The following is a 21,802-nucleotide window of genomic DNA, read 5'->3' as shown; positions in this document are numbered from 1 at the left end:
CAGATACTTTTGCAGTAATCTAGGGACGAGAAGGTGAAAATATGAGATAGGAGACTGACTACAGTCTAATTACCTGTGGTTAGTTTTCTATAGATATTTGGATGTTAAAACTGGTATGGCTGGGTGACTGACTAAACTGAGAAAACAGGGAGGTATCAAAAGTACATCCTAGATTAATGGTTTGCCCAAACGTAGGGAAACTGATGTTATTTCCCTCCCTGATTTGGGAGGGAAAGGAAGGTGTGAATTAATGAATCTGGACTCACGCATTTTTCTCTTGCTTTGGCACTGATGTTTAGAGACTGTGTTATTGTTTCTAACAAAACTCTGCCCTCCAAACTGCAAAATACCTTGGTAAGAATGCAGCTCATTGTAAGACTATCCTCACAATGTGTGAACGCATCTTAACTTCGGCATAGTTCAGAACTGTCCTAGCAAATAACCTTCATGTGTCCCTATGACTTTTATTTTGTCTTTGCTTTGCTGCTGAGGAGTGACTTACTCACGCTTTTGGGCAGGACAAGGTGAGTTCTTTGAACTCAAAGAACATTTTTAGAAGTAATCCTTGGCTCTAAACAATTTAAAGTCTGGAAATATGCAATAAATAATATCTAAAGTAATACATCTTCTAGAACAATTCTTTAGAAGAAGCAGGTCTCATGTATTATCTTCACTGCCAATAACCACACTCTTAAATCAGAGGCAAAGTATTAGCCATCAAAATATTAGTGTCAGTAGAAATACATGGAGATGCCTCATCATTTAATTTCAGTAGAGGCTACGTGAGTGTTTTTAAATAAATGAGGCAAGCTCAACAGAACCTTATTAAATTAAAAAATGGTAGTTAGTGGACCTGAAATGATAATTCTATTTTACTCAAAAATGATGAACATATAGGTCTTTAAGGCAACAATCTGGGTTTAATCATTAAATGTTTAATCATGAAATGTTTAATCACTAAATGTTTAATCATTCCTTAGATGCTCTGATTTAATAAAACCAAAATATTGGAATAATAATATATAAATTTTCACTTTTTAAATGAATGGTTGCTACTCTATAAACACAATCACAATTGTAAATATTATATCATTATTAAAAACCTAAGCGCAATACATTAATTTTGCGTCTTGGTTCAGAGTATAATATTGAGGAAACAAAATACAACACCTGATCTAATTCAGGAGGAAATAAATAACACACAACGATGCATCTAACCATTTTTCGTTAGTGCAAAGAATTTTCTGATGTAGAGAGTCAGCCAAATGTCCCCACAGGAAAAAAAAAAAATCACAAGCAGCCTCCTTTGAAGTAAGTCTGAGTTGAACTACCTAGAGCTTAAAATCACGTGGGGAAAGGAATCTTTCTTTTGGTGATTTGGAGAAAGTCATCTCACTGTTACTGAGCATGGCTGGATAATTAGAATCGGAGTGGAAATCTATAAGGGGAAATGATTTAAAAATACATTGGTTACCCTTGAACAGATATGAGTAAATGATAGTACGGCTAACATAAAACATGGGGTTATCATCTTTGTCTTTATATAACATCTTGATATTCTGGAGATAATACATACAGCAGAATTACTAGAAAAATATGTAATCATCATTTTATTACTGAACATTATTTGTTTATAAAAAACTTCTTACTAATATACAGGGTTGGGATCTCATGAATAAGGCTGCTACGAATCCTTGCGTGCAAGTCTTTGTGTAGACATATATCTTTATTTCTTTTGAGTAAATAGCTAGGAGTTTAATTGCTGGGTCATAGGGAAAGTATATGTTTAAATTTTTAAGAAACCCTCAAACTGTTTTCCTAAATGGTTTTATAAGCTTGCACCCTGACCAGCAATCTGGAGGAGTTCCAGTTGCAACAAACACTCACCCTGCCTCGATGTTGTCAGGTGCAGTGGTATTTCACTGTGGTATTAATGTGCACATCCTTGATGACTAACGAGCATCTCTTCGTGTGCTTAATAGCAAGTTGTGTATTTAATTCTGTATTCACTTACGTGTTCAGATATTTTGCCAATTTATTTATTTTAAATCAACATTTTATTTTAGAAAAAATTTGGATTTACAGAAAAATTGTTAACACAGTATACATTGTTGTTCCCGTAAACCTACACCCAGTTCCCCTATGATTAACATTTTATATTTGCTTGGCACCTTTGTTAATTTTATTGAACTAATATTGATACATTACTATTAACTAAAGTCAATACTTTAGATTTTCTTATTTTTCACCTTATGTGCTCCTTCTGTCCCTGGATTCCATTCATGATAACACAGTACATTGAGTTGTCCTGTCTCCGTTAGCTACTCTTACCTGTGACTTCCCTTGTTTTTGATGACTTTGACAGTTTTGAGTAGTGGCCAGGGATTCTGTAAAATGTCCCCCTATAGGGAATTTTCTGAAATTTTTCTCATGACTAGCGTAGGTTACAGGTTTGGGCAGGAATAACACGGGTAAAGTATCATTTTTATCACATCGTATCAAGGGCACATAAATGAATGTGACTCATCACTATTGGTGTTAACTTTGACCACTGGGCTGAGGTCTTGTTAGGTTTCTCCACCATAAAGTTACTTATTCTAATTTTTTCCACACTGTGTCCTTTGGAAAGAAGTCACTATGTGTAACCCACACTTAGGGAGGGCGGTTTATGCCTCACTTCCCTAGGGGCAGAGTATCCACATAAAAGATTCGGAATTCTTCTGCAGGGCAGATTTGTCCCTCCTCCATTCATTTATGTACTCAATTATTTGCTAATATCAATATGGACCCATGGATATTTATTTTATGCTTTGTGTTATAATCCAATCCTACTTTATTTTTTGTTCAAATCATCCCATCTTTAGCCATTGGGAACTCTTTCACTTGGATCCTGCGTTCCTTTGACATATTCTCTCAACATAGTTTTTTGTTTGTTTGTTTTTAGCACTTACTTTGGGACACTAAAGATAGACCAGGCGCACCTTGTGTTCTTTTTCTGTCTTGATCCTATAATTAGCATTTCTCCAAAGATCCCTGAATCCTTTGGAAATGTGGATGCCCGGGAGAAATCATTTTCCTTATAAAGTTTTACGTGAACAGAGAAGGTTTCTCATGATAATTTGGGAAAGCAGGATAATCCAAATAATCTCTCTTTATCAAATGACTGCTTTATATTTGGATATAGATTTTGGAGTCTATGCGATGACTCATTAAAACTTACAAAAGCGATTGCACTTTCTAGATGTTTTAAATATCTTTTAAAATACCTGTCTGTCACAACAGGATTTTAAGACAAGTGTGAAATTTACTGAAGTGGCCTTTTCCAGCTACTGTTTCCAACTCTAACATACTCCAGGGCATGCAAGAATCAGACTAAAGCATTCATTATATACCTGCTTATGTGCAGTTTTATTCCAGAGGCCTTCCAATCTGGTTGGGAAGACACGTGAACACTGCATTTTAAAGATGGCAAATTCCTGGATTAGACATCAATAAGTTTCAAGTCTAGTTTCAATTCTGCTGCCCATGAGGTGCGTGATACAGATATTGTAAAACATCACGATCTGGGGGGCGTTTTGTTAGATAAGGAGGTTAGATCAGAGGATTAGCAAGATGCTTTCAAGTGCTAGCATTCTGTTCTGCAAAGGCGACGCAGCCCATAATTAAGAGCGGACCTACTGAGTGTAATTACTGGGCGAGTTCAGAGAACAGAAAGAATGGTGTGAGCTGAAGCTCCGGGGGGAGGAAATGATGAAAGATGTGTGACCAAGGATTTCAGGTGACTGCAAAATGTCTACCGCTTGGATCTATAACCAAAGTGAAACATTTATGACCTGGTCGTCACCTCTCTGTTTTATTTCATGTGACAACAGCGATGCGAATCCACTTTCAATCAAATCGATCAGCTGCTTTATTAAATGACTTACGGCTTACGATCGGACTGAGGTTTCACAGAAGTGTAGGATGTGTGTTTCATTTCAGAATAAAACACAGGAGTTATTTTAAGCTTAACTTATGTTGAAGAGTAAAATTCCTAATACTTTAGTTGTCTCTTATAATGACCTGTTTCTAGTGCCAAGAGCATCCCTTCTAGCTGGTGAGATGGCTTTTTCAAAGGTTCCCAGATGTTGAAGAATTCTGGTTAGGTATTTTATTTGCGTTCTTGTTCCTGACCCCGAGATGTGTGCGGATCCCCACCTGCGATCAGAGAGCAGCCTGTATAAGGACCTACCAAGTGTGTCAAACAATGTTTGCTACCCACCGCTGTGCGTTACTTTCTTTGACAGTTTCAGCTCAGGATTAGAGACCAACATAACATTCCCCACGGTGCTGAGATGCAAATTCATGAAAACAGCTGCCGCTGGTAAACATTTTAAGTGTTGAAACAGCCATCTACTTCCAGTCCCAGGGAAAAATATGCTAAGTATAGTGATATTAATAAAAGGAATACAAATAATTCAATTTCATTTCTTTTTATGGCTGAGTAACAGCCCATTGTATATATGTGCCACATCTTGTCTGTCATACGGAGTGAAGTAAGTCAGAAAGAGAAAAACAAATACTGTATGCTAACACATATATATGGAATCTAAAGGAAAAAAACGGTTCTGAAGAACCTAGGGGCAGGACAGGAATAAAGACGCAGATGTAGAGAACGGACTTGAGGACATGGGGAGGGGGAAGGGTAAGCTGGGACGAAGTGAGAGAGTGGCATGGACATATATACACTACCAAATGTAAAATAGATAGCTAGTGGGAAGCAGCCGCATAGCCCAGGGAGATCAGCTCGGTGCTTTGTGACCACCTAGAGGGGTGGGATAGGGAGGGTGGGAGGGAGGGAGACGCAAGAGGGAGGGGATATGGGGATATATGCATATGTAGAGCTGATTCACCTTGTTATAAAGCAGAAACTAACACACCATTGTAAAGCAATTATACTCCAATGAAGATGTAAGAAGAATTAATAAAAGGAATAAATGTGTTTTCTGGGTTTAGAGCTATAGCACAGGGGGATTCATGTGGTTGGAAAGAGAAGATGAAAGAAAATGTTTTTGCCTCTTGGATTCCCTACAAGCAAAATGCCCCAAATTAAAGATTGAGAAGTATGATTTGGCTATGTTAAGAACATTTCAAAACGACATGAATGGTATTTAAAGTTCCGATGCTAAAAACGTTTTTGTTAATGAGAATCTGCTCCTGGTGATGGCTGCATTATTGTTTTAAATAAACTTTCACCAATTATAACCGTACTGCAGTCTCACATGTGTTTCACTCCTTCCGCTAGGTTGGTGATTGTTATTTGAAGGCTACTACGTCTGTTCATGTAGTGAAAAATAAAAGCAAATGATAGAAAGAAGACGAGAAGATGCGAATTAAATCCTAACTAAGAAATGTTGCTCTCTTGATCTGGCACCATGGAGGAGTAGAAAGAACTCTCTTTGCAGCAAATCAGAAAAGCAAGAATCTTGGCTTTACCAGCAATTCCATGTAGAAACTTAAACAATTCGTGTTACGTGGCAGTATCTCAGTTCTTATGTAAGAATGAGTAAATAGGAAAGGACCATCTGTAAGATTTCTTCCAGACCTAAATAACTGATCTTTATGTTAGCAAGAACACTATTGCTGGGCAGAATCTTCAGTTAAAAGAAAGACTCTATAGTAGTCAAGGAAAAAAGGAGAAAAAGGAAGTAACGCTAAGAAGATTGCCAGTCTTACACATAAAATCCTGACAAGATCGTATTTGTGAGGAGGTATATTATACCAAAAATGATAGAATATTTGCATGTTAAAGCTGGATCTTTTAAAGTTTGATTTGATAATACAATGAGGAAATCAAGGCTCAGATGAGAGAGTGTAAAGGATGCATGACTGGAATCCAGGTTCCCTAATGCCAGGAAGATGTTTCCACTGCGTCAGCCGCCTAGACAGCCAAGCATCATGCTTAATTTAGTGTCATCATGATTTTAACGTTATTATATCTTCTGCCTCATTCTTTCATCTGCTACGGGAGCTTAGATGTTCCTCTCTCATCATTCATTTACTGGACATCATCCTACGTGTCAGGGACTATTCTAAACAAGGGCTACTACTGTAGACGGTGGGGCAATTTTTTGTCATTAGAAGCACCCAAAACAAACGTTGTACAAAAATGTTTACCGACAAGAAGGTCCTACTGTATAGCACGGGGAACTATATTTAATATCTTGAAATAACCTATAATGGAAAAGAATCTGAAAAAGAGTATGTTAGATACGTTATATATATATATTCTGTTACATGTTTTATATATCTATATATGTATATATAAAACAGTGCTGTACACCAGAAACATTGTAAATCAACTATACTTCCATGTAAAAATAAAATAATTTTAAAAATGTGTACCTACAGATAAAATTTCAGGCTTCTCTAGCACTTCTATGATATGACTAAAACATGAGCTCAAGGGTAATCTGCTTTATATCAACAAACAACAACCATATGTGGACAACATGAATACTGACATGATTTAAATATATCCCTTCAAATAGATACAAGCTTGAAAAGGAAATCATCGTCAAGGCAAAACTTTTTTGTTCCTTAAAAACATTCAGAAATGTTATTGATCTTAAATAGATGTAGTGAGTGTATACAGAGTGAAAGTCATCCACTTAAGCATGAATCCGTCATTCTCAGAAGCACTAACTTGTTCTCAGGGAAATAAAACACAAATGTATTTTTTGGTAAGATTTTGAAACATACTTAGCTTATCTATTTACATATTTTATTATAATTATATTTATTTTTTCAAATTTTAAAGGCTATTAATTATAGAGCTATAATTATAGAGATTAATTTTTGAGATCATGGTACCACAGAGTTCAGTTCTCTAATATACTTGTATAACATATAGAATACCTATGTGTAACAGATAAATAAAAATAATAAAAATCCTAAAAAGGATGATTTTGAAGATTTACGTTATTTATTCTTCCCCATTCTTAGCCTATGTTGATATTTTTACCCATCTCTGAGAGAGAACTTGGCTTCTGTAATACTTATGTAAAAGTGCTGACTGAACATGAAATAAAAATTGAGTCTGCATTTTCTTTAAAATTCCTCTAGCACTAAACAATATCATGGGTAATTCTGGTGTTACTTAGGATAACCTCACACAGAAGCAAATGAAGGATTTCTTGAGAAGATGCATTTAGAAGCCCAAACAATTTAAATCAGGTAGTATCTAGGCAAAATACAAATAAGCAAGCAAAGCACAAGAAAAACACTACGTGATGAACTTTGTAAAACAAATAAGAAAACCGATCTATTAAATAAATTGATATATTGTTAAAATAAGTTTCCAAACCAAAGCATAAAGAGTGACAAATGTGTATGAAATTTTAAAAAGCAATTCAAGTAAACCTGGCTGCTTTTATGAATAATTATCACAAGATTAGAGTGAAAAATGAAATCATTTCTCAAACTCACAGTGGTCAGCCACAGTTGATGAGATGCTGTGCGTTTAGGTACATTGTTTCCATTTTCTACTAATCACGAGCGACAATTTTGTCCATAAACAATGGGTCATCATTTTTTTCAACATCCAATAACATTTTTCTCACCACTTCCCAAGTCTTTGACAACCAATCTCCTCGTCATTTTTTGGGGTCAACTTAGCTCAGTGGTTTCCTTCTTCCCAAGGCCACATATTTTAGCTTTCTGCTATGGCAACATCCCACTTCTAGGTACTACTTTCTATACCATGTTTCTGCTCCTGCATAGCAAACCACCTCAAAACTTCGTGATTTAAAATAAAAATTGTTGCTTTCCAACCCCGGCCTGGCAGGATGGCTCCTGCAAAGAAGGGCGCCGAGGAGGCCCAGTCCGCCATCAACGAGGTGGTGACCAGAGAGTATACTGTCAACGTTCACAATATCCACCCCCATGGAGTGGGTTTCAAGAAGCATGCCCCTCAGGCACTCAGAGAAATCCAGAAATTTTCCACGAAGGAGACAGGAACTCCAGATGTATGCACTGACACCAGGCTCAACAGAGCTGTCTGGGCCAAAGGAATGAGGAATGTTCCATACCGTAACCGTGTGCCGTTGTCCAGAAAACATAATGAAGACAAAGACACAAGCCCGTGTCCCCTGCATTGTCAGGGGGATTCCTAACCACTGCTCCACGACGGAAGTCCCAGATCATCTTTCTTGATAATGGGTTATTGTTAGGTTATGTGGGCTAAGTAGCCACATGACAAAGATATAAAGGCATTGTAATGATAGGATGTGCTTTGCATACAAATTGCTTCAACCAGTCGTATTTTGAGAACATAATTAGCAGCCTTGGGAAAAATAAACAAAGATAGCTGTAGGTTCTAATGCAGCATCTTCAGGCCTTAATCTCTCTAGTATGGGAAATCTAAATAAACATATGCTCCTTTGGGATTAGCCAAATGGGATAGTGGCATATATTATCATTCAGCACCTTTGATGAGTTATATTAATTAAATGTTACAAGTAAAGGACATTCTATGCAAATGAGGATAATTTTATAATGAGATTTTTAATCTGACCATCTAGGTCATAAACAGGAAGTGACTTTTGTTGGTTTCCATATAGGTCAATAAATCTACATTTTTCCATAAAGTAGAACAACCTATGCCCACACATCGCTGAAACATGCATGTATACTGATGCATGATATTTAATTCAACAAATTTATACTGAGCTCCTATACTGTTGGACACTATGAGCTCATACAATGTGTGGACCAAAAAGCTCGTAATACTAATCTCCTATCTTTAATGCCGTTGATTACAAGGTGAACATTTCCTACATGTGGCACTAAGAGAAAAAGTTGCTGATTAAAGCAGTTGCCATTGCTAAAAAATGTCTTAGAATTAGTTAAAAAAAATAAAGCAGTAAAATTTATTGAACACTTACTATGCATGAGGCATTGTACCAAACCCTAAACCTCACAACAACCATATGAGGTACCGTTATAACTTCTAACCTACAGATGGGAGAAAGTACGTTCACAGAAATTAAATCACTTCCCTAAAGCCACGTAATACCTTACCAAGATTAAGGGTCCCCTCTTTCAACAGCATAGCACTCTACTATTTGAAGTCTAGTAGAGAAAGAACACACTTGATTTTCTAAATAACATACTACGCAAAGTGTTGCATGGCGTTTCTTGGTACCTCATAAGAAAAATATTTCAGGCAATCTCTGAATTCTTAGATACATCCAGATGTGATTTTTTAAAATACTTTAATCAATAACTGTTGCCTGAACATAGTGCAAAACGTGTAAAGACAGTGTTTGCCAATTCGCATGGGTAACAGAATTGTATAAAGAATCTGAGAATTTTGGAGAGAGAAAAATAGTATAAATCATTTAGCCTAGCTTTCAGAATGAAGAACTTGGAATCCAGGGAGGTCTAATCACCTGCTGAAGGTCAAAGTAGCAACTCATGGCAGAGACAGTAAGTACAATGCAGATATTTCAGATCCTGCTTTCGACAACGCCATTATTTACAGCACACGTCATAAATGCTGTAGACATGGTGACCCAGCGAAAGGTATTTAGGCAAGTTAGGGACACAACTGGAATCTGTCTTATTATTATTGATAGTAAGATTTTATTATTTTGTCAGTGTGACTGATTTTGCTCAGAGGAAGGCATGTATCGGATTATTAAGTAAGTCTCAAGGGAGCAATTTTGATACCCAAGACCATGTTTGGTAACATCTAGAGACATTTTTGATTGTCAGGACTCAGGGAGGTGCTACTGGTATGTAGTGGAGAGAAGCCATGCAGGCTGCTGAACATCTTACCATGAACGGAACAGCCCCCACCCAGTAACATGCGCACGCACACACACACAGACACACACACACACACAGACACACACACACACACACACCCCAAATAATTACCTGACCCAAATGTTAATAGTGCTGAGACTGGGACTTCCCTGGTGGCACAGTGCTTAAGAATCCACCTGCTAGTGCGGGGGACACGGGTTCGAGCCCTGGTCTGGGAAGATCCCACATGCCGTGGAGCAGCTAAGCCCGTGAGCCACAACTACTGAGCCCACATGCCACAACTACTGAAGCCCACGCACCTAGAGCCCGTGCTCCACAACAAGAGAAGCCACCGCAATGAGAAGTCTGTGCACCTCAACGAAGAGTAGCCCCGGCTTGCCGCAACTCGAGAAAGCCCGTGCACAGCAATGAAGAAACAACACAGCCAAAAATAAATTTATGGGAAAAAAAAATAGTGCTGAGGCTGGGAGATCTTTCAGTGGTCCAGTACACGCTGAAGAGGAGCTGAACTAGGCAGTTACAGTGAGTTAAGTTCAAGTTTGTTTCATTCATTCGCTAAATACTCCTTGTGGGTCTACTTTTGTGCCAATGACTGTGATACTCTCCACATAAAAAGATGAAGATATGGTTAGGATAGGGCAGCCCTGTCTTGACATGGCTCACGGCACAGTGGGGGATATCGATGAGTACTGAGCTACTAAAACATGACATTAAGAGGACAGTGGCGGTGCAAACGCTTGTAGTGACTGGAGCGCATGGAGGAGGAGGATATTACACTTTTCATTAATTACAATTGATCTGTGTGTAAAGAAAGATTCTACATGGTGCTACAAGAGCACGTAATAGGGTGACACCTAACTGCTTGGTTTATGTAATGCTCCACGGAGAAAGTAACATTTAAGGTACAAAGACAAAGAAGAGGAGGGGGAGACTCCTCCAAGTTGACAGAACACCATGTGCAAAAAAACTGAGTCAGAAGTAGGAGGAGGGCTTCCCTGGTGGCGCAGTGGTTAAGAATCCATCTGCGAATGCAAGGTGCACGGGTTCAAGCCCTGGTCTGGGAAGATCCTACATGCCGCGGAGCAACTAAGCCCATGCGCCACAACTACTGAGCCTGCGCTCTAGAGCCCGCGAGCCACAACTACTGAGCCCTCATGCCACAACTACTGAAGCCTGCGTGCCTAGAGCCTATGCTCCACAACAAGGGAAGCCACCGCAGTGAGAAGCCTGTGCACAGCAACAAAGACCCAACACAGCAAAAATAAATAAATAAATAAATAAGTTTAAAAAAAAAAAAAAGAAGTAGGAGGAAAGGAAACAGTGGTGACCAGACCGCAGAGAATTTTGTGAGTGGGAAAGAGAGGCTGATGGGGGTCACAGGGGCAGGATCATGCAGGCCAATCGATGTTTTTAATCCAGCAATGGAAATAAATTGCCCTGAAGTGCAGTTCCAAAACCGAGTAATATCCACTGATTCTAGTGGAAACTCTTGATTATACAAAAATGAAAACAGCAACACTAAATGTGGCCATGCTCTCTGAACGGTACAGGGTGTGATTAGAGTTTTGTTTCATTTACCTCCTCTCAGGTATTTGGGAAGGTGATTATCTAGAACGGTCTTGTGAACTTCTGAAAGTGATTTCAGTACCCCCCCCCCAAAACACACACTCAGGTATATTATTTAAGTCTCAACACATTCTTAGAGAAACTGTTGCAGTGGCTGTGAATTTACTTATTAAAAGCCATCAGAACGAAAGAAAGAAAGCATCTCTGAATGTGGCATTTCAGTGAATGGTGGCCTTTCAGAAAGACATTTTAAATTGCAAATGATACTTTGTAGCTTTCTTTTTCTAAAAGAGATGACAACTGAAAGCAGAAGAAGTTTTTTGGGGTTAGTCTATCTTCTACTTAATGAAAATTGGTTTGAGAGAGAAATGGCATTCCTCTGATTACATAGTATTTATTATATGAAAGACTGTGCCTTTCCCAGGGGTAGAAATTAAATAACTGGAAAATATTTAAGATGACAGGGAATTAGCGGTGCACAAAGAATATAGCTATTTCTCTTCCTTTAAAATACATTTGTGAGGTTTAGTACAGCCACTACGTGGTAAATGGCGAATCTGTGTAGTGCTTAAAATATTTAATGCACAATTTACCTGGAACACGGTTAAACTAAACAGTGAATTAACAATTTGTATATAGAAGCAAAATGGCAAGGAGGAACAGGCACAGACACAATCTAACCAACTGGATTTTGAATCTTTGTCTCTGGCCTCTTACTTGCCCTATGGCCATGGAGGTTTGTGGCAAAGTTGGATTTAATTGCTGTAGTGTCTAGGACCTGCTACTCAAAAACTGAATACTGGTGGAAAAATGATATATAAAAAATAGAAAGCAAGGCACTATATGATATTACCATTAGCAGGAGAATGTTTTCTCCCATTTGGGGTAACTCTGGTATCAAATTAATAGTAAGGGCCAGGTATTTCACCTGTCTTTAATTATCCTTGAGAATATTTGCCCAAATCCAGTGCAAAAGAAAAGGCAATACTAGAATGTAGAAAAATTGGGCATGACTTCAAACTGATGAATTATTTCTTGCCTTTAACATTCCGATAATTTGAAGTTATTTGGACATTGAGTTGACATACCTATTATTTAAAATAGCTTTGATGTGGTTAAGAGCACACACATTTTCTTCTTTTGTAAAAATGCCACTTGACTCACAAAACTTCTATCATTGATAACTAATCATGAGAAAAATAAGCTACTGAAATATTTGCATTTTTAGTTTTAAGAGAGCTATACTTCGTGATATGAGGTTAATGAATACTTCTAAGTATCCCAGAGGGCCGAAAAAGCTTGTTATAATGTCACTTGAAATTATAATGATAGAAAAACAATGACAGCTGATAGCTTTGTTTCCAGAGAACTACACTGGAATAAGGAAAGCAAACATGAAAGATGGTTCCTTGTTCACAAGGAAGGTGAGCTGACCTGCTAGTTAAGATGTAAAACAACGTGTCAGAGCTGTCAAAAGCATCTTTAACAGACTGGACTCGGGAGAGAGTGATGGAAATTGGGCAGAGCAAGCAATTAATTCCACGGTTCATCAAATCACTCAATCCTCCTAATTTTTTTTTAAAGATTTTAAAACAAAACCCATGATCATCAAAAGGCTTCCTCCTTATAAATTAAGCATGTAAAACCACATCTGCTTCTTCAGGATAGTTAATGAACTGACATTTAAATCAACTGATAAGAGCACAAGCTAGTGCCATTAGTTAATTAACAACGGAAGAAAACACCCGTTGAGTGCTTGCCATGTCCCAAGTAGTGTACTGCGTGCCGGGGACATAAAAGTGAACAAAATATAGTCACTGCCTCACAGAGCATGTGACATGGCAGTGTGTACGAGCTGACACCCCTGACCGTAATTTCAGGCTTATCAGGAAGTGCCTGGGGGTCAAGGCTGCGCACAGAAAAGCTGTCAGGGGCCATTCAGTTCAGGTAAGGAAGTGAAGGTGGAAAGCAAGGGCTTAGACTGTGGGCACACACTGTCATAACACAGCAACCAAACACAGCACGCCTGGGAACAACATAAGTGTGAATACTAACTTCAACTTGGCAGTCTCTGCTTTGGGGGCATCAGGGGCTTCCAACTACGGACAGAAGTGGAAAGTCAAGGGGTGGAGGTTACAGCTTGCGGCTCAAGTGCTCATCTGTGGGCCCCCATCCAATCAAAAACTAAACTGGATGGTCTACAACCCAGTCCAGTCCTGACAGCTGGATTTTTTTTTTTTTTAAGTCTTTACTGAATTTTTGTTAAAATGTTGTTTCTGTTTTCTGTTCTGGTTTTTTTGGCCGCCAGGCATGTGGGATCTTAGTTCCCCCAGGGATCGAACCCGCTCTCCCTGCCCTGGAAGGCAAAGTCTTAACCACTGGACCGCCAGGGGAGTCCCTGGCAACTGGATTTTGACTTATGCCTCAGGAGGTACTACGATGGTGCAAAGGCCACCTGCAGGGAGAGGGGCTTCGAACTGAAATCTGAGAAGAATCTGGGGTCAGCAGAGCCGCCCTGGAGCAGGTAAACTGGACTGGCCGCTGTCACCTGACCCACAGACCTCCCCGCTCTCTTTCCCCACTTTAATCCGAGCAGTTACTCTTTCGCTTACCATCCAAGAGAGCCATGAAGGTGGCTGTTGTGCCTTAAAAACATGAAAACAAAAGAAGAGAATAACTGGCTAATTACGCACCACATCCTTTAGTATTCAGTACATTTTACGTATACATATGGAAATCAATATATAAATAGGAAGTATATAATAATATACATTTATGATATATAATGCATAGAAATAGATCATAATAGATATTATAAATAATAAATATAAACATATATAATAAATACATATAACAAATAAACAGTGTATATGGCTCATAAAAATGAACTCATTATGGCTCTTGGGGTGGCATTTTCGCAAGAGAGTAGCTTCATCACTTGCTAGATACATGCTGTTGGCCAAGTTTTCTAATTCACTTAAACCTCAGTTTCCTCTGCAAAATGGGGGCATTAATGGTACCTGTCTCCTAGTATGGTTGAGAGAATTAAGTCAATCAATATAACAAGGGCTTAGAACACAACCTAGCACAGAGTAGGCTCCCAATCAGTGTCAGATATTTTTCTATGTGGCCAAAGGCATGCGTTGCATCAAGGAAGACGGGATTGTTAAAAGATAGAGGAAAACACCCAGCATCAGTTATTCTGCATTTGACTTTTAACTAAGACGTCTGAGCCCAAGTGCTCTAATAGCTTTTGACGGATTTGTTCATGAGAAGAGGGTCAACTAAGTTCAAAACCTTTCTCCTGCATTGTGAGAACTAAGCCAGGATGATTCAGAGTATGGAGTTTCACTGTGAGTAGTGATGTAGGGTAGCAGGTCGAATGGAAGACTGCTTGAATGTGAAATCCCTATCATCAGGATGAAAAAGCAAGGAGCTTCTGCTGATGGAAAGAGAGTGGTGCCCCTACTAGGTTCAGTGTCCTGACCTGAACCTGCAGAGAGGACCGCCATCCTTCGTGCTCCTGGGACTAGGTCAAGGGGGATGTGAGTGACAGTAACTATCCCAGAACTCCCCACTGAGGGTGCCAACTGCACATCATCACTCAGATGCTATGAGAGGAGCACAGGGTGAAAAATGGTCCTGGATAAAAGGCTTGCGATAGTGCCCTGAGTCCAAGCCCCACAGATGTCATTGCCCAGCACAATCCCCAGGGGTTCCCATGTGCTGAGATCAGGAGGACATCCAGGACACTCTCGGCCAGTGACCTGTGGAGGTCTCGGGGTGGGACAAGGAGACGGCAGGGAGGGGGGGCCTTTTAACTGGAGGCAAAGGCTAGAAACAGCAGTGGGTACCAGACATCATCAACAGCCCCCCAATCAGTAGCAGGAAAGATAAGTCACTCAAAGGGAGACCTACCAGGAGCTTCAGCAGGCTTCACATGTAGGGGGAGAGCAGAGGGAACAGAGGATGACTTCATCCATCATTAGGATGTATGGTCTGGTCTCCCTCTTCACCCAGCAGCCCTCTTGGGAATAAGGAGGAAAAAAGGAAACGTAGACTATGGAGAAACAGCCAGAAAAAGGGATTTAAACTTTGCTGGTTCTTTCTCCTAATGAACTAGAATTAACAGAAAGAGACGGGTTTGAACTGGAAGAAACTATTGCCTTGAATTTGTTTGCTTTTAAATCATCCTGTGGGTTTCTGACCTCCTTGCCACAGATTGCTACTTTTAGGAGCTGGGATTCAAAACAAGTCATAGAACACTTGAGACAACAAAAAAAAAAACAACTACTTCTGTTGAACATTTCAACTTGCGCAGGATAAAATCTGACCCCTCTACAAAACATAAATGACACTCAGGTTTTGCATTATTTAGCTATTATGCAGGGAACCACCACCTTCCCCTTCCCCAGAAGGTCCCTTTCAGTTTGGCGGAGGCCTCATGCACAGGGCTCAGAGGGTCATCTCTATGTGACGTTTCTAAAGATGGTTTTGTATATATAGGCCTATGTCCTTCCCAAAACCAAATTATCCTTTAATGGGCACTCAGAGTTTTGCTTCATTTTGATTCCTCCAGTGAAAGCTGACCATGAATCAGAAACCATTTTTTATATTTCTTTTCCCTCTGAGTCACTAGTCACTAATTAGGAACATCCAGCTTGCTTTCAGAAACTTCCCCTTGTGGGCTGGGGGGAAGTGTGTCATAACACCTTTAGATTTAGAAGGAAACTTAGGGAGAATCTAGTCTCATTTATGCATAAACTGAGGCCCAGGTGACTTGCAGGAGGCCACATAATAAGTGGCACAGCTGAGCTCAAAATAAGTCTCACTGGCTCCAGCCCGGAGCCCTAAGACACACACTTCAGGACACATCATCACGGGTGGCCTGAAACTACACCAAGACAAGCTTTCTGATCCACTGATGGGGTCCAGCACTCCGTTGATAGACATCCATTATAGAGTCATTCCTCCAAAATATCGAGTACACGTTGTTAGCCCCTGCAAAAACCAGGGTTAGCTGCATTTTCTGAGAGCTCACTTTCCTGAAGAAACAACCTTTAGTTACCAAGAATCGAGTAAAGAAAGAGTTTACCAATTTGGAGGCCTGACGAAAATGAGGGAAAGGAATCTGGTTTAGGTTTTGTTCAGAACAGGGAAAGTGATGTGATTTATGGGTTCGCAAAAAGCAAACGTGATTGCAGAAGGAAAGTGCTTTGAGTTGAGAATTCCTAAGTTTTACCGGAGTTTGGTAAAAGTAGAAGCTATTGATGTAGGAGGCTAATGTCTGTCACAGTCTGGGTATTTTGCAATGAGTTCCTTCACACCATGTTCATGTTAAGAATAAAGAGGTCTCTATGGTTAGCGGAAGTTTAATGAGGATTACAATGCCCCCCCACATGCTTACAACCCATTTAAAAAATCCATAACCTCTAGGTTTATCATGAGAGGGAACATGCCAATTTACGGTATTACAAACATCCTTCAGAAAAACTTTAGTTTCCACAGGCATTGTCCGTAATTTCCTTCTACATTCTGCAATTTATAAATTGCAGAGTATGCGTTACTATGGAAACGACCTCTGGTCGATCTGTTACTCAAATACATGAAAGATAAGCCTTGGGGATATGCCTCCACCAGCCAATAACTTACTGTATGGTTCATCCCTAAATATTTCCTTCTTCTGTTAGCCATTTTGGCTGAGACATCAGAGTAGCTATTATCAAGAAGGCAAATATGGAATTAAACAAAAGCACAAATGTTTTCTGGGTAATAAATCAAGGAAGCCTGAAGACTACAGAAAAGGAAGACGAGTGATGTCATTATAGCTAGTATTGGGCAACTGCTTATAGCTGTCTTCTCCTGTAAAATTCACACTTTAACATTCACGTACACCAGAGTGACCTAGAAGCCTTGTTGGAACACAAGGCTGGGCTCTACCCTCGAAGTCTAGGATTTAGTTGACTGCGAGGGGGGCCTGAGAATTTGTTTTCCTAACAGGTCCCGGTGAGGCTGACACTGCTGCCGGTCCTGACACCTGACTGAGAACCACTGCTCTAAGCATTAGCTGAAGCATGTTTAAAAATTATAGTAAAACACACACTACATAAAATTTGCCATTATAACCATTTTCAAGTACACAGTTCAGTGGTATTAATTACGGGCACGCTGTTGGGCAGCCATCACCGCTATCCACCTCCAGATCCCTTTCATACTCCCAAACTGAAACCCTGCACCCGCTGAGACATAACTCCCCAATCCTCCTTCAACCAGCCCCTGGCACCCACCATTTTACTTTCTGTCTCTGAACTGGAGTATTCTGGGTACCTCCTAAAGTGAAATCGCACAATATTTGTCCTTTTGTATCAGAATTTCCTTCCTCTAGAAGGCTGAATAATATCCCATTGTATGGCTAGATCCCATTTTGTTTATCCATTCATCTGTGGATGGACCTTGCGTGGTTTCCGCCTTTCGGCGGTTGTGAATAGGGGTGTACACAAATTTATTCATATATCTGTTTTCGATTCTTTTGGGTATATACCTGGAAGTGGAATCGCTTATTCTAAGTGCTTTACGTTCATAATTATACTTCAGCTTTAGAAAAAGATACATTAGTACCCCCATTTTATACATGAGGAGATTGAGACACTCAGAATTCACCTAATTTTCCTCAGGTCACACAGGTGGTAAGTGGAGGCTGGTTTCCAGCACAGGTTGGCTGGTTCTAGGGCTCAGGTACCCAGGAAACTCAACTCTCTTCTCTACCTGAAGAAGCATTTTATTTTTCATGGAAAACCATTACTGACACAGACATTAATTTTTTAAGCCAACCTTTAGGTAAAAGAGACATAAGAGAGGATGAAAGTATATGAGAAAGGCACTCCTCCACTCCTTGGTCTAGGCACAGGCCGTGAGATACTGTAATTCTCCTAGATATCTAGAAAAGATGAGGATCTCTGTTACATAAACACTTAAAGATGCATTTAAAGATGCATGACAATTTTGCAAGTATTTCCCCATTTCTACCCTTCTATGCTGTAACCTAAACGTTGCCAGCTCTTTTAGGTGCTCCTTAAATTACATAATTTTCCATCTTATTTGTGGAGCTTTAAATGAACAGTCATTTGTGGGAGATTCTATCTAATTCCCGTCTTCCAGTAAATAGCCTCCCCCGGCCCACTCCATCACCAGAAACATGGCTTTATTCATTCTTTTAGTATAATAACTCGGATTGTTATTTTACGAATTTGGAAAATTAAATGATCATTAAATCACAAGAAACTCTTATCCCACTTCTTATGCTTCCACTTTCACTTCAATATTTTTCTCTTTCCTGCCAACAAATTTGACAACCTAGAAGAAATGGACAAGTTTCTAGAAACATACAGCCCACCAAAACTGACTCAAGAAGAAACAGATAATTTGAACAGACCAATCACTAGAAGTGAAATAGAATCTGTAATTTAAAAACTCCCTACAAACAAAAGTCCAGGACGAGATGGCTTCACAGGCGAATTCTACCAAACATACAAAGAAGAACTTATACCCATCCTTCTCAAACTCTTCCAAAAATTGAAGAGGAGGGAACACTCCCAAAGACATTCTATGAAGCCACCATCACCCTGATACCAAAAGCAGACAAAGACACCACCAAAAAAGAAAATTAGGGCCAAATATTTTTCTCCTTCCATTTAAAAGGTTAGTGATAATTAATGTAAAGGGAGAACAGCAAATTAAAGATATGTAATTTTATGCATTCTCTTTTTTGAACATATTACCCCCACTCCAAGTTAAATTTTTACTTTTTCGTGTTAATTTTTTTTGTACAAAAGGACTTTTAAAGTAGTTCTCTTTTATTTAGATATAATGCTTAAGCCTGAATATATTCTGAATGGCAGTCCAGATACTGTTCCTACAGCTTGAGGTACCTTCCCTACATCAACATTTGAGTATGTCTGCCTTTCCACACCTAGAACATTCTCTTTTAGTATCTGAGCTCACATGGCTCTCTGTTCAGAAACTGGTTTCACCAGATAACTCTTTCAGTTCTCCAAGTACTTATGATTCTCCAGATGTTTAATGTGGGATCCAAATGTAACTCGTAAAGCTACCTTCTGTTGTAATGTCTCTACTGAGGAATCTTAATTATCTCTTGTTGATATTCCTTTAAATATTTGGTTCTTTGAACTCAAGGAGATGCCTGAATATTCAGTGTTCTCCTTCCCAGCAGTCAGGAATTCTAGTTGCATACAAGAGACACACACTCTGGATCACAAAGTAGAGTTTTGTGGAAAGAAAACTGAGTAGGTCACAGGCTCTGTAGGGCCTGAACAAAGAGACTTGGGGGGTTCTCCAGAAACAACACCCCAACTCCTATAACACAGCCTCTCGCCCACCTGTTCAAAATCTAACTCGTCCTATCTCTTTCTCTAACTACTGCTTCACACGTCAATTTCATGAAGACTCTGACCAGCTTCCCGCAGGTGAGACCAGAGGATGCCTTGCCTTAAGCCTGCTTGTACCACACCTCTCACTGCCTAAGCTGCAGTTCTCGACACCCTTGAGAATCCAAGGGTTCAGAGGAGCTAATGCCTACAGGGCCACCTTTAAGCAATGCGGCAGAGGACGAAGCCTCGTTCATCCCTTTCTACACCCAGGTGCACAGCTGTAACCTGCATTTCAGCAGGTCTCCTCAGACAGTCCCCGCACGAAGGATACAGCCCTGTCCCTCATCGTGGTGGGTAAGTTAGTAACACACGCCTAGACTAGCTTTCTCTCCTTCCCTGCTGTGGCTCCTGCCATGAATTCCATGCATTCCTGCTCCTGGCCTCACATCCCCAAGAAACAATCAGCTCACAAGTCTTTTCCTTCAGGCTTTTCTGCTGGGGAAACCAATGATAAAATTGCTTGATTTACTATTTATCTTATTATTGCATTTACCCTCTATGAGCCTGTAAGTTAGTCTATTCTTCTATTATTTCTTTAGAAGTTTCTCTAAAGTGACAGCATGCACTCAATTCATTCAAGTCCAACTTAAATGAATACGTTTACCTCATCCTGGTCAATGCATGGGCCTCAGAGAGCTTTTCCCTTTCCCTGGCTCATAGACTGTTGTTCATGTCGAATCTTTTCTTGTATGTGAATGTCAGATTCCACAAGACATTATGATGTACTGTTCCATGTAATCAATAATGATTTACTTCAGGGACACAGAGAACAGACTTGTGGTTGCCAAGAGGGAGAGGGGATGGGGGAGGGATGGATTGGGAATTTGGGATTAGCAGATGCAAATTGGTATATATAGAATGGATAAACAACAGGGTCCCACCATATAGCACAGGGAACTAACTGTACAGTAGGTCCCCTACATAACAAAGGAGTTCTGCTCCAAGAGCGTGTTCATAACTCCAATTTGCTCAGAAGTCCAACAAAGTTAGTCTAGGTACCCAGCTAACACAGTTGGCTTTACAGTACTGTATTGTAATAGGTTTATAATACTTTTCACACAAATAATAATAAAAAACACAAAAAATAAAGAAAACATTTTTCATCTTACCGTACAGTAACCTTACAGACACGTGAACTAACTTACATGATTGGACATGAAAACACAGGTCCACATCTTTGAAAGTTCGTGACCTGAAGGTTCGTATTTAGGGGACTTACTGTATTCAATATCCTGTGATAAACCATAATGGAAAAGAATATGAAAAAGACCGTATATGTATGTATAAGTGAGTCACTTTGCTGTACAGCACTAATTAACACAACACTGTAACTCCACTATACTTCAATAAAAAATAAATGTAAAAAATAATGATTTATTTTTAAAAAAAATTTTAGGCAAGGACTGTCCATTAAGAAGGAAAGGACTGCTCATTCATGGCCCAGTTGGTGTCCCTTGTGTGTTAATCCAACGGCAGAAAACAAGCCAGTGAACCATGAGTTCACTGACTCATCAGTGATGTACCAGTTACCAGAACATTCTATGTTTTAAGCTGCTGGTGGGTGCTGATTATTTGTTGTTATTCCTCATCGTTTTGTGTTGGTGCATGTGTGTACTTTTTTTTCAATTTTTTTTATTGTAAAATACACATAACAGAAAATTTACCATATTAATCATTTTTAAGTGTACAGTTCAGTGATATTAAATATATACATCATGCTCTGTAACCATCGCTACCATCCATCTCCATAACCCTACTCATCTCGTAAAACTGAAACTGTATACCCAGTAACGACTTCTACTCTCACTTTCATCTGCTCTTCTGCCTTGAATATCATTTTCCCTCTGCATGAGGACACTTGTATTACTTTTAGTGAAGGTCTGTGATGACAGAGTTCTCAAATTTTGTCTGTTTAAAAATGTTTTACCTTGGGCTTCCCTGGTGGCGCAGTGGTTGAGAATCTGCCTGCTAATGCAGGG

Source organism: Leucopleurus acutus (assembly GCF_964270905.1).
Source record: "Leucopleurus acutus genome assembly, chromosome: 20".
NCBI classification, from domain to species: domain Eukaryota; kingdom Metazoa; phylum Chordata; class Mammalia; order Artiodactyla; family Delphinidae; genus Leucopleurus; species Leucopleurus acutus.
The sequence above is the reverse complement of the archived record's forward strand: the minus strand, read 5'-3'. Positions refer to the sequence as shown.